The sequence below is a fragment of the Tupaia chinensis genome, unplaced genomic scaffold (genome assembly GCF_000334495.1).
Source record: "Tupaia chinensis unplaced genomic scaffold, TupChi_1.0 Scaffold000453_2, whole genome shotgun sequence".
NCBI classification, from domain to species: Eukaryota; Metazoa; Chordata; class Mammalia; order Scandentia; family Tupaiidae; genus Tupaia; species Tupaia belangeri.
The window spans coordinates 295514-295983 of NW_006159961.1; the positions used below are offsets into that span (position 1 = coordinate 295514).

General features: G+C 49.4%; 1 long non-coding RNA gene across 1 annotated transcript in view; it reads right to left on the reverse strand.

The window, feature by feature from the left end:
* Positions 1-209: 209 nt before the first annotated feature.
* LOC114009085 (uncharacterized) overlaps positions 210-470 on the reverse strand; it is a 2497-nt gene continuing 2236 nt past the window's right edge. Inside the window, exon 3 of the long non-coding RNA XR_003550560.1 lies at positions 210-289. This is a non-coding gene — a long non-coding RNA (uncharacterized LOC114009085). The remainder of the gene's footprint in view (positions 290-470) is intronic.

Here is a 470-nt window from a genome sequence, read left to right on the forward strand (position 1 = left end):
GACCATCCTATCAGGAAAAGTATTCTTGAACATCCCACCACCACCACCATCATGTGTGAAATACCCAGCTGAACTTCCCACTAGTCCTCTCACACTGTTCCAGATCTGTGATTCCTTTTACAGATGCCTGGACTGGAGCTCAGAGCCGTTGGGTCACTCGTCCAAGGACACAGACTGGTGAGCTTCCGAGACCCAGCACCGGCATTGCCGCATTGCCGTCCGGGCTGGCATGAAAGGAATGTGGATGACTTTAGAAGAAACTGGAGAATACGCTGGAACTTGTCAGGAGCTAGAAATCAAGAAGGTGTTGAAGTGGCAGATTTAGTAGTGAGAGGGGGTTCTGCAGATATTCCCCCCTAAATGGAAAATGGAGACTTCAATGGATAGTTTTACATCCCTGTTCCCGGAAGCATTATCCCCAATAACCAAAAGACAGAAAGAACCCAGATGCCTGTCGACGGCTGAACGGG